We start from the raw sequence: 13110 nt of genomic DNA on the forward strand, positions 1-13110 counted from the left end.
GTGGTGGAAACACCGGTATCCTCAAAGTCTCCCCGTGAGCACTGGCTGGCTATTCACCTTCCTGGATCATGAGCGTGCAGAATTTTTTTTGACTCTTATGGCAACCCTCCTTACAGTCTACTCGCAATTCCCCTTAAGCCAGGTGATGGATTTTTTAAAGAAAACTCTAAGGATATCTATTTTCACCAGAAGAAACTCCAGGGACCCACGTCGACTACTTGCGGACATCACTGCCTGTTCTTCCTGTACAATCGCTGCAAGGGTGTGCCATTTGATATGATTGTGAAGACGTATTCAGCAAATCTTGTGCAAAATGACAGAATGGTCAGGGCTTTTGTGAACAAAATCGGCAGGGGATCAAAAACTTTACAGACCAGATTAAGACCTGTGCAATCCTGTAGTTCCCAGCACCCTAATACTGAAACCCTCTTTGAAAATAAAACGGCTTATCAATTTGTACCCATTTGGTAGCAATAAGAGACGGATCACAGTACCAATTTTAAAACAAAAAATTTATTCCTTCCGCTAACCATTTTCCAAGGGTTAGCCCTGCTTTCCTTTTTTAGAAGGGGCCAAAAGAGGGCGCTTCTTCTTGGAAGATAGGATCGGGCGCTTTTCTTTTGGCAGAGGGTGGCTGCTTAAGAGCTTTTCAAATCTTCTAGCAGCTTTCTAGTTGCTTTGCTGCCCGCCAGCGATGAGAGGGTGTGTTTAGTTCCCGCTAACGCACCGCATGAACATCTTCAGAGGCCTTTGTGAGCCGGGCAGAAGTCGGGGCGCAGGTTTTGCGTAACGCTTCTGATGAGGTCCAATATATGGATCCCTGGCAATGGCTTTCCCTTTGTAAATGAGAATGTCCCCTTTTCATCCCAGCTAGCGCATGTGCTTGTTCTGGCCCATTGTCTTGATCAGCACACGAAGCATTGGCTCTGTATCTTCAGGGAAAGAGGCTTACTTACACATCTTCCAAACGTGATCAGTCGGGCTGCCAGATGGGACCTGAGAGCCATCAGGTGGGGTGGGCGGCGGGGAAATGCAGATTCAGGCGGTGGCTTCTTCTTCGCCTTTCTCAATGCCATGCTGGAGGATATTTCTGAAGGTGAGTGTTATACAGCCCGGCTTTCTACAATCTGGAAGATCCGGATCTCTGTAGTATAGCCTCTATCTCCTCGCTTGTAGAGTGCACGCGACAGCAGTAAGCTTCAGATGTTTTCACCACGCTGGCCCAGGTGGTGATTTAGCTGCTCCAGCTGGCGGCTGTGGGACCAGGCATACCTTCTCAGCATAAGCTCCATTAAGAACGCTTAAACAAATCTCGGTTATCAAGGTATGCATGGCGATGCCCGCGAGACCGCCAATAAAACTCCACCCACTTGCTTTGACCATCCGCGAGCTTCTTCTTAACGCTTGTTTTGCTGCTCAAGGTCTTAATAAATGCGGCCCGCTTTTTTTCTCAGAAAGGCCTTCGGCGGAGTGTGAGGGATATTTCCCTTCAGAGCTATTTCGAAACAAATCTCAATTTAAAAGCATTAACCAGATCACGCCATGCGAGCAGCAAAAAAAAATAGCTTAATGCAGTTTGGGTGAACACTGATCTAGATAAAGTATGTTCTTCAAGAGAAAATCGCACCGCTTTAAGCAAGTGTTTAGGATACGGTGCTGCTACTAGGCTTTTGGCGTAGGCCTCCTGTAAAAGCTTGGGGAAAAGGTGAGCAGGGTCAGCAGCCTTGGAACACCCCCCCCGATTACCTCTTTAGAACGCAGCTGCCGGGAAGCTGGTCCGGGGAAACAGACCGTCCTCGAATCTGAAAGCTTCGGCGATTAGTATTCAACGTCAAATCACCGCAGCCATATAGGGCCTACTCACCGCGATCCTCATAGGGCCTTCGGTAGGAAGAATTCCCATTTTTTCTCCTTGTGGGTAGCCATCTACCGCGCTAAAGTTGAAATTTGCAGCTTGTCTCGGGGTTTTAAATAAACCAAATATTTTGGCATTCGTAGGATGAATAGACCTTTCGCTATTTTTCCCCTGGCAAAACAAGCCCCTGGCGCGGATAAAAATTTATACTGAGGTTCCTATGGTGTACATTACTTTGTGAAGGTGATTTTCAACCTCGGCCTGACTAGCCGACGAGAATTCATCAAGTTCATCCACAAATGATCGCTTTTATTAGGGCGTAAATAAGCATCATCGCTCAAAGTGGGAGGGGAATGCCTCACAAATTGTATAAAAGGAAAGCCGCGTACAGTTCTTTATACAAGGTTGCCAACAGGAATGCTGTTACACAACATTTTCTGGCATTTGAGACAAAGACCCTCAGCGTGGATAGTGAGATTCCTAATAAAGCAGCTTTTACCACAATTGCTCGTCCGCCAGGATGGTTGAGATGTGCTGCCACCGCGGTCCATTTTCAATACCCGTGATGGCAGACTTGTAAAATTCCTTCAACACCCTTGTTTAAAACGACCCTTGAGTCTTTGAAAGGAGCTTTCGCTACCCTAATGGTAAAGTCCTCTCTGTGTCTAACAACTCTGGATGAGCTAATTTGATAGAAGCGGGGGTTTTCCCTCCACGTGAAGACTAAATCCTTTAAGCTGTCAAAATTAATTTTTGGCTGTTGGCGTAGTTCAGAGGATAATCTTCACTTTCAAACACTTGGTTATTAGAAATACGGTAAGTATCCTGAAGATCTTAGGACCTGAAGAAAACAAACTCTGTGATGTGGTGTCTCGGTGTTCACGGTCAGCTGTCCTAAATAATCTCCCAGGCTGGTTCATCCTCATCCTTTTCTTCCAGTTTTGCCTCGCGTTGATGGCAAATTGTATTTTACATTGTGTAGAACTTATACTGCTACTAAAACAGCAGGAAACCATGTGACTACAGCACGCAGGAGAGAGCTTGTGGGTAATGCGGGTGTACTTTGGTGAGATCATGGTATTGGCAGAAAGGGATGTGGGTGGAGAAAATCTTTGAAGTGTGGCATTTTGGAGAGAAAATTCCAAAGACTTGTTTTCAGAGTATATTAAGTGTCATCTCAGAAATAAGCAGGAAGCTTCCGCCAATCTCTTCCCGGGTGGTTAGCTGCATTCAGACAAAGGAGTATGTAGCAAATTTTCGCGAAATTGAGGGCGTCGCTCTGTTTCCTGAGCATATCAAGCCAGAACTCATGGAAGACAGGTTGCTAAATTGTTTCACCCTTGTGGGGAAAAGTTTGCGCGAGAGGAGAAATTTACTAACCACCGAGCTTGTCAGAGACCCTGACAGGTATTTTGAACTGATCTTTTCAGAAAATTATGACCCTGTCAGCTGTAACTTCATCAACGATGACACAGTTTGTGTAGTCTTGGAAGCATGCAAAAAGCCGCCTGACAACGTCAGGGAACACAAATGTTTACATAGCCTGCTTTACCACAGCATATGCTGCCTAGAGTTGTACGCTTTTAGACGGACTTGGACAGAGGTGCTTATATTATGACACAGACTCGGTGATTTTTAGGAAGAAAAAGGATGAGGATGAACTCCTACCGGGAGATTATTTAGACAGCTGACAAGTGAACTTCCGAGGGCCACCAATATCACAGAGTTTGTTTCTTCAGGTCCTAAGTCTTAACGGATACCGTGATTTCTCAATAACCAGGCGTGGTTTGAAAGTGAAGGGTATCACTTGAACTACTTAACAACAGCCAAAAAAATTAATTTTGACAGCTTAAAGGATTTAGTCTTCATTAATATCGGAGGGGAAAAAAACTCGCCTTCTATCAGAGTGGCTCATCCAGGGATTGTTAGACACAGAGAGGACTTTACCATTAGGGACGAAATTCTTTCAAAGACTCAAAGGGTCGCTTTTCGACAAAAGGGTGCTGTAAAGGGAAGGAGAATTCTTACAAGTCTGCCATACCGGTATTGAAAATGGACATCTAGGTGGTGTTGCAGCACTCCCTTCTTCAGCCATCCTGGCCGGACTCGAAAGCAATTGTGGTAAAGCTACTTTACAGGGAATCTACTTATCCACGCTTCGAGGGGTCTTTTGTCTCAAATGCCAGAAAATGTTGTGGTGGCTGGGTATTCCTGTTGGCAACCTTAGTATAAAGAACTGTACGCGCTTTCCTTTTATACAATTTGTAGAGGGCATTCCCTCCACTTTGAACGATGATGCATTGTTACCGCCTAATAAAAGAAACTTGATCATTGTGGATGACTTGATGAATTCTGCGTCGGCTAGTGGCGAGGTTGAAAATGCCTTCACAAAGTATGTACACCATAGGAACCTCAGTATAATTTTTATCACGCAGAACTTGTTTTGCCAGGGGAAAAATAGCAGGTCTATTCATCTGAATGCCAAATATTTGGTTTTATTTAAAAACCCCCGAGACAAGCTGCAAATTTCAACTTTGGCACGGCAGATGTACCCTGAAAAGTAAATTCCTTCCTAGAGGCCTATGAGGATGCGGTGAGTAGGCCCTATGGCTACTTGGTGGTTGATTTGAATACTAATACCGTAAGCTTTCAGGATTGAGGACCGTCTGTTTCCGACCTTCCCGGGCAGCTTACGCTCTAAAGAAATCAGGCTGGGGTGCTAAAAGGCTCTGGACTCCCTGCCTTTTCCCAAGCTTTACAGGAGGCTATCACTTCAGTAGCAGCAGCACCATATCCGCTTTGCTTAAAGAGAAACGGTGCTCTCTTTGAAACTTTTATCTGCGAAAACAATTCAAACTGCGCGAAAGCTATTTTTGCTGTTCACCGCTGCTGATCTGGTTAATGCTTTAAGTGAGATTTGTTTAAATGCTCTGAAGGGAAATATCCTCTCACACTCCGCCAGAAGGCCTTTCTGAGAAAAAAGCGGGCCGTTGTTAAGACCTTGAGCAGCAAAAAAACGGCCATTAAGAAGAAGCTGCGGATGGTCAAGCAGAGTGGTGGGTTTATTGGCGGTCTCTTGGGCATCACCATACCACTGATAACCAGTTTGTTAACGCTCGTTTAATGGAGCATGCTGGAGAAGATGTACCTGGTCCCCAGCCGCCAGCTGGAGCAGCTTAACCAAATTCACCTGGGCCAGCGTGATGAAAACATACGTACACTGCTGTAATGCGATTCTAGACGAGGAGATGAAGGCTATACTACAGAGATCGGATCTTCCAGATTATGAGAAAGTTTTCAGGCTGTATAACACTCACCTTCAGGAAATATCTAACGCGACGCGAGAAAGGGTTTAAGAAGAAACCACCCTTCAGGATCTGCATTTACCACCCCCCACCCCCCTGATGGCGCTCAGGTCCCTCTAGCAGCCCCGACTGATCACGTTTTGGAAGATGTGGTAGAAAGTTTCTCCCAAGATACAGAGAGCCAATGCTCGCGGTAAAGCTGATCAAGACAATGGGCCAGAACAAGCACATCGCTAGCTGGGATGAAAAGGGGACATTCATTTACAAAGGAAAGCCCGTACCCGGACCCATATATTGGACCCCTACCGTGAAGCCGCTACACAAACACATCACCTCGACTTCTGCCCGCCCCTAAAGGCTACGACGATGTTCATCGGGTGCGCTAAGCAGAACTAAAACACACCCTCATCTGTAGCGGCAGCAAAGCAACTAGAAAGCTGCTAGAAGATTTGAAAAGCTCTTCGCCGCCACCCTCTGCCAAGAAAACGCCTGGCCCTATCTTCCAAGAAAAGAAGACGACACTCTTTGGCCCTTTCTAAAAGGAAAGCAGGGCTAACCCTTGGAAAATGGTTAACGGAAGAATAAATTTTTGTTTTTAAAATTGGTACTGTGTCCCGTCTCTTATTTTACAAATAAGGCTCGTGATAGCGTTTTTATTTTTCAAAGAGGGTTTTATTAGGGTGCACAGGAAACACAGGATTGCACAGGTCTTAATCTGGTCTGTAAAGTTTTTGATCCCCTGCCGATTTTGTTCACAAAAGCCCTGACCATTCTGTCATTTTGCACAAGATTTGCTGAATACGTCTTCACAATCATATCAAATGGCACACCCTTGCAGCGATTGTACAGGAAGAACAGGCAGTGATGTCCGCAAGTAGTCGACGTGGGTCCCTGGAGTTTCTTCTGGTGAAAATAGATATCCTTAGAGTTTTTCTTTAAAAAATCCATCACGGCTTGGGGGTAGAGTAGACTGTAAGGAGGGTTGCCATAAGAGCCGTGCACCCTGCACGCATCATCATGATCAGGAAGCGTGAATAACAGCCAGTGCTCACCGGGAGACTTGGAGGACTGTGTTCACTCACTTAGACACGCCGCCTTCTGAGCTTCACTTTTTTTTTAGTCGGCAGTTGATCGCTGGCGAAAACTCCTAAGAAACTTTTTCTGGTCACGCCGTTGTTTAACAATGCCCGCCGAGAAGCGTAATAGCATCCATTCTACGCCGCGGGTCAAACAGCACGTTGCGGTTTTGATTGATTTCTATCACAGAATCAAACGCAGCATACACAACCAGGTTGACAGTGTCGGGCAACGGGTTTGCAAAGCGGATTTCAGCTCTCAGGTTCCCCGTTTTGATCAGAGAGTAATGGTCTCCGCACTCTTGATCAGGTGTCAGGTTGAAACCATAAAGAGCGTATCCTCGCCCAAACTCTTCACAGCTCATCAGGAAGGGTCTGTCCTGCAAATGCTTCCCGCCTGCCTGCACCAAACTCATATACTCCCGTGCGTAATTTTCTGCTTCATAGTCAGGTTGATGAGGTTTCAGGGGTGTTTGTTCCCCGTCAACATAGAGCGCGACAAAATTAACGTTGTAGTGCTTAAAGTTAAAGGGGTTTTTTATGTAATCCCCCGCTTAAAAGAATCATTGTCCACGAGAGCCAAGACCAGCAATTTTGGAAGCTGACCCAGAAATAAGTTGTCCAGGTTGCTCACACGCGTCCCTGCTGCTATGCTGAACACCTTCATGCTCACCCTATCCACGGGGTATTTGGCAGTAGAGGTTCGTGAGAGCTTCAGCTGCGGTAAAGCAGGCGATTCCTGGGCTTCTTACTCCCTCACTCTTTTCACAAAAAGGGAAGCCGTCAAAATCTTTACCTTGAAACCGGCGGCGGGGTCATTGGTTAAAAGGCAGAATGCATCTTTGGCACGGGTTAATTTAATTTTTTCAGATCAACCTCCGCTTATCATAAGTCGGGCTGGAAAAATAGATCCAAGGCTATGGAGGGTGCCCAACCAGCTCCCACTTTCCTACTCCCCGCGAAGTAGTCAGCTGGCCCTTGTTACAAAACCCTGATTTTGACCTCATCCAGAGCCGCGTTTGATTCATGATGTCGTCAAGCGGTATCCCTTAAAAGGCTCCTGTAGAAAATCTAGTGGCTAGGGTTTCCTTGCTGTAATTCAAAATCAATTCTATTAAAGCTCTGTAAGGGTAACAGTTGTTACTCTGGCTGACCAAGGTGTCCCCTAGCGTGATATCTAGCTGGCTGAACATTGTCGCTATTGGATAGTTCACGAACGTCACTCTGGTGTCGTTGGGGATGTTTGTCCCATCAGGTCTGACAATCTTGCAGGTGAGGTGTAATAGGGTATCATTCAGGGTCTAGGATAATCTTTCACCGTTTCCTGGGATAAAAAATTCTAGAGGTGCCAAATCAGAAAGGGCTGAGAGGGGCGGAACTTCAATATACAAACTTTTCTCTATGCTCGTCTGTGTTGGGGCAAGTTGAAACAGGTCCAGTTCTGACTTGGTACATTCTTCAGAGTTACAATGAACAAACGCCATGATTATTTAGAACACGTCTTTGAGTGCTGGCTGGACTTTTTTCTTCTTTCACCCTTCTTCTTTGGGCTTCTTCCTGGTCTCCTTTACTCTGGCCTTGCTCGAAGCTTCTCTGCTTCCTAGAGCCATCGGCGCGTGCTCCTTTTACAGTCCCCTGGGGTCCTTGACGATCGTGAGACCTTTTTTTTCTTTAAGGTCCCCGGCCTTCTTTTAAGATAGAGAATGCCAGACCCTCTTCTTGGGGGGGGTAAACTTGTTCATAATGCCGCGGGCTTACTTCCGAGAAAACCACATCTCGCTTATGTTTTATGGCTGCTGTTTTAAATGCGCGCTTTAGCAACCTCCAATTCTTTTTTTTAAAAAAGTCGGAACAGCCATGCTAAAAAAGCCTACTGAAAAAGTCCACCTATACCTTCCTCTATATATACATAACAGGGGCACCCTGAAACCCCGGGAGCCCCCGGCCGGCCTGCGATTGATAATATCTCCTAAACATGCCGGGGTTCCCGTACTCTTTCACAGTCACCATCTCTTCCGGGGTCTGAAATGCAACCGCACCAGAAGTTTCCCGTATTTAAATGGTACAAGACGGTTCTGGTCACTCTTTACTTCTATGGTAATGGTCTCTATGTGCTGCCTATTTACAGGAACGTAGTGTGGCTTGTCGTACGTGATTGTGACAAAGTCGTGAAAGTTTCCCCGTATCGGTACGCAGCGCAGGAGCGGCGCTGCTGTGTCCCCCACCATCTGATACTCCGTGATATCTGTATAGACATACAGCGCGTTAAAGCCGCCGGATATGTCACAACAGTTGCTGGCTTTATTAACGCCCTTTTCGATTGGGAGCCCCATGATTAATGCCAACTCTTCGCTCATCATAACCTTGTACATCCTTGGGCCATTAAACCGTAGCATAGCGTGTGTAGGGTCATAATAAAAACTAATGCTCAGAGGGGGATTTGCATCTCGTCTGACAAGGGTGTTCATATGATCTGTTATTTCCGCGACTGTATAATAATAACCCTCTCTCAAGGTAAACTCCCGCCCAGGCTTATAGTCCTCAGAAATCGCAAAGCTCGCCGGGTTAGTAATTCTGTACCAGGTGTGCGGGTACTGGATTTCAACAAGTCCTGCTTCCCATGGTCCGTGTAAATCCAGTGGTTTAGAAAGGCGCACGGTGAAAGACGATGATGTATTTTCCGGAAACAGGTCCATGGACGCGTTGCTAGGCAGCGTCATGTAAAACCCCTCCTCCATTTATCTCCGTCACGTTTTTGGCTGCCACCCAGCTGTTAAATTTAGCAGGCCACCCCTTCCACTTCACGTAGAAAAACTTCTTTTTCTTCTCGGTCTTGCTTTTTATAACCTTCTCAATCCTGTATACACGGTCTTCCCAGTTAATAACTTTCTGGAGCTCTTCTGGATAAAATCCACCTAGAATAACATCTCCCTGAAAGTCTACCAACCTGTACATAGGCCTGGCTCCCCGGTCGGCAACGCTGTCTATAATAAAAATTTCATCTGTGAAAGTCTGTTCATAACCCTTCTCAAACCTCTCTTTTGCTCTAGACACTCTCACGCGCTCCCCTTTCTTAAAGGTACAGCCTGGTTGCTTTTGAAAAGTCTGTGAACCATAAACTCTCCTCCATACAGCTAATGAATTAGACGGGTCGACATCTACAGGCCGGGCCTGAATGGTCCTGTGAAAACTGTGGTTATAACTTTTTAAGAATTCTTTCAGCACATTAATAAATTTGAAGGTGTTCTTGGCCGTAAAATAACGCCAGCTATCCAGCTGATTTCTTACAGAGTTCTGTTAAACCTTTCAATAACCGCCGCTTTTACCTCGTTTCTGGTTGTAAAATGTTGTACGCCGTATTGCTGCAGCACAGCTGTCACTTTTTTATTTAAAAATTCTTTCCCCTCATCAGTCTGCAACTTTTGAGGGCTGGCGCCCCTTCTGCAAATATATAGTTTTGGAAAGCCCCGCCACCTCTCCCGCGGTCTTATCTTTAAGCGGGACTGCCCACGCATATTTTGACAGAATGTCTATTACGGTTAAAATGTATTTGTAGCTCCACGTGATTGTGCACTTGGAATATTTTTTTGCATTGCCCAACAAATTCTGCCTGCCATTGCTCATCGATGTCTTCAAGTGGATAACCCTCCTGTTCCTTTTAAAATGTATCCTGGCCGGTTTAGGTGCACGGGCATAAGTTGCCTTTTGGGGTCAGCTTCAGCCATTCTGCCACATCTCTTTCTATTTCCTTTGCTTATATCCCTTCCTAACGAGTCACTGCCTGTAAAGAGCCTCCCAGCCCCTCCTAGGACTCCCTACTTCCCCAGGGTTGAAATAAACAGATTCCAAGATACCCTCTTGAGGAAGAGACATTCCACACACCCTGTTTTCTTCACAGCAATGAATACTTTTTTCTTTATTCAGAGCATTTTTATACAACTGTAAAGCTTCACATGCCCCTTCCCCAAACCCCTCTTTGGTTTCCCTGCCCCGCCCGGCCATCTTTTTCTTTCTTCCCAGGGGTGGGCCTTTCACAGTCCTAGAGCCCCCACCTGACAATCGCTGACACCGCGTCACACAGGGCTCGTGAGCTTGAACATATGAACCATGCCACACCGGTAACAACACTCAGGGTCCAATTCTCCTGGAACTTGTCTGGCCAGTAATGCAAGGTCCACTGGCTCATTCCAGATCTATGTTAAAACAAAACAAAACATTAACATGCAGTCAGTTCAAGCTATTCACTTAATACATCTTGGCCTTTTATCGTTTTGCATACATACATCGGGAAATAACTCCTCCACACAATAAAGATACTTGCCAGACTCAGAAGCGGCTCACCCTGCACTTCTGGGGTGTTGGCATGCCGGTGGGGGGCAAGCACGGCCTAACTCCTTCTTTCTCTGCAGAAGTCTCTCATGCTCCAAGCCATGACCAGAAGCAGCCTTGTGTCATCATCATCATCATCGCCATCACTTTCAGCTGCCCCTGTATTCCTTATGATATACACATATGCAGGTAGCAATAGGAACAGCAGTTTGGGATTCAAGTTTCCACATTGCATACACTACAGGCAAGTGTCGCCATGAGATACCCTCCCAAAATGCGTGCCATGTTAAAGATCCTGGGTTTTGTTTTTCATCACCCAGTGCCCCGTTACATATTTAAAAACCCCTAACCCACCAGCCCTCCAGAATGATTACCTTCTTTAGCAAGGGTCCAATACACGGGGTCTGCAGTCTTCCGTGTGGTCGGCCTTGCCGTGCTTGGAGCTGGGCCATCTCCATGTAAACGGGTTCTTCTTCAGGGTCTGGCACAGCTGCTGTGTCATTAGGTTGGGCTGCTTTGTAAATTTCTCCTTCAGTGGCCACCCCATCCGCTTCAATTGTATCAGCCATCGGTTTTTCACACACTGGCATGTTTTCCGTGATGGACCCTAACCAACAATAACAGAACAAATGCTCCCACTTCTTTCTCTTCCCCATATTTAAGAACCGGGGGCGTGGTTCACCATGCCCTCGTGCACGGGGCGTGTCTGGAGACGGCATAGAAGCGCTCTCTGCACCAAGCTGTTTTGTTTGATGCATTGTGTGCCACCCCTCCAATCAAAATCACCACGCCTACACGTACACACACGCCCACACAAATGATGCACTGGTCACCCTAACCCCTGAAAGGGCATGTCTGGGCCCTGACTTGCCCTGGCATGCCTGGGTGTTCAGACCACATGTGTCCTACACAAGCACCACCCACCCCTGGCAAAAGCACCCGGAAGTTCCGCCTTCTGCCACCGGATGTCCCTCCTGGTGACCCCGGATGTCCAACCTTCTGCCACAGGAAGTCCCGCCTTCCCGTGACCCCTAAACCACGCCCCAAAAACTGTCAAATGACATTTTGTACGTCCCTATACTACTGGAACCAAATGAAATATCACTTGGCATGATTCCAGATTGTATCCTTGTATTATGGACATAAAGTGTTTGTGGAAAAGTGTGGCTATTGTGCAACTGTCCCCGTTGCTTGTGGTTGTATCTGATACTCTATTTGATAGAACACTTTGTATGCATGTTGGATAATATAGTCAGTAAGTTCTGTATAGAGGAGAAAAATGAAAGCCTTTTGTCAAATCAGGAATGTACTATTAGGCAGGAAAAGAAAGAGTCAATCCAAATGAAGGGCGAACTCAGTTGCTTTCTTATTCAGTTTCTGATCAACACAAAGGGTGTGCCAAGTAAGTTTGGCTGCCTTGCCCAGAATGACTGCATAATTACCCTATTTTATAACCTAGCTGCTTGAATAGCTTTCACATCTTCCTTTGTCTCTCCCTAACTTTGATCCCCCTCTGTCGCCATTAACTGCTTTGGATCTGAAATACTCAAGTTCATCAACTGTGTCTTTTTATAGCGGGGAAGCCAAAGAAGCTGCTGATTCTTTCTTTCTTTCCTCGATGGACTCCTGTCAGTTGTGGAGAGTCAAGGAGCAACAGGGATGTGCAGACTGAGTTCCCATAGCCAGATTTCAGAAGTGCCTGAACATGAGAATGGTTGCGATGATTGACAGAAGTATCTCCAAAGTGTCATGAATTGGCTTGCTGGTGTAAAGAGTGCACAAATCTTGCAAACTCTTCAAGTCTATGGGGGAATGTGTCATCCATGCCCCTGTAGCCTTAGGTGCTTCCTGTTTGTTCTGTTGTGCTTCTCATTTCCAGACCTGCTCTGTGGTATTGCCCTGAACTGCCTGATGCGAAAACATTGGATGCCTGTTAATAAAGTCTCAGTGGCTTTTGCGTTCCTTACTTCCTCCCTCCTTTGTTGTTCTTCTCTTTTCTTTGCTTCTCTCTTTTCACTGCAGTATTCCTCCTATATGTTTGCCTCGCTCTCTCTCTCTCTCTGTTTTATTACTGACATGGCCAGATCAGACCATTTGGCTCATCTATCTCATTGTCTGCCTCCCACTGAATAGACAATATGGCGTGTTTCTGAGAAAGTATGCATATGATTTGCAATTGTAAAATGTTGTTCAAGAAAAGGGGGAGGAAGAGAACCCTTCTTCATCTTTAAATGGGACTTGTTTCATTGAAGCCTGAGAGGTGTCCAGATCCCCCTTACTATCTATTTAGCTCCTGATGTTAACAGTTGTAAAAATATCCAATTTCAGAATTTAAACTGACAGTTTTCCATTTGCATGGGTTTCACTCATTGACCCAACAATGTAAGAAATGCTTATCTTTGCTGTAAATTGACTGTTGTTTAATTCATTCACTAACCCACAACAGATTAGCTGATGGTCACAGATTTTATGGTGCACTTGGGTCAGCCATTGTGTTACTGAGAGTTAGAGCACACATTAAAAAGATCAGGTTGGATCCAGACTA

The 13110-nt window shown here is 45.9% G+C and overlaps 1 long non-coding RNA gene across 1 annotated transcript; it reads right to left on the minus strand.

The window, feature by feature from the left end:
- Positions 1-10122: 10122 nt before the first annotated feature.
- Positions 10123-10558, minus strand: LOC125431875. The gene is made up of 2 exons (XR_007244351.1): positions 10520-10558; positions 10123-10429 (listed from the first exon to the last, which is right to left on the minus strand). It is a non-coding gene; the product is annotated as an uncharacterized LOC125431875 (long non-coding RNA).
- Positions 10559-13110: the final 2552 nt, after the last annotated feature.

The sequence above is a fragment of the Sphaerodactylus townsendi genome, linkage group LG04 (assembly GCF_021028975.2).
Source record: "Sphaerodactylus townsendi isolate TG3544 linkage group LG04, MPM_Stown_v2.3, whole genome shotgun sequence".
NCBI lineage: Eukaryota > Metazoa > Chordata > Lepidosauria > Squamata > Sphaerodactylidae > Sphaerodactylus > Sphaerodactylus townsendi.